Raw genomic sequence first — 206 nt, forward strand, 5'->3', positions numbered from 1 at the left:
GTGTCTCAGACACGCACACACAAATAATTATCAATTACTGAATACCTAATTAAAAGTTAATCTCCGAAAGATCTCTAAAGCCAATTGAGGTTTTCGCGGATTGACAAAACTGAATTATTTAATTAAATTACTAGATATTCCTTTCCGTGCTTGGCTGTTACATGTCAGCAAACTTCATTCATGGATATTTTTTGTTGCAATAATGA

This window comes from Penaeus monodon, chromosome 28, assembly GCF_015228065.2.
Source record: "Penaeus monodon isolate SGIC_2016 chromosome 28, NSTDA_Pmon_1, whole genome shotgun sequence".
NCBI classification, from domain to species: domain Eukaryota; kingdom Metazoa; phylum Arthropoda; class Malacostraca; order Decapoda; family Penaeidae; genus Penaeus; species Penaeus monodon.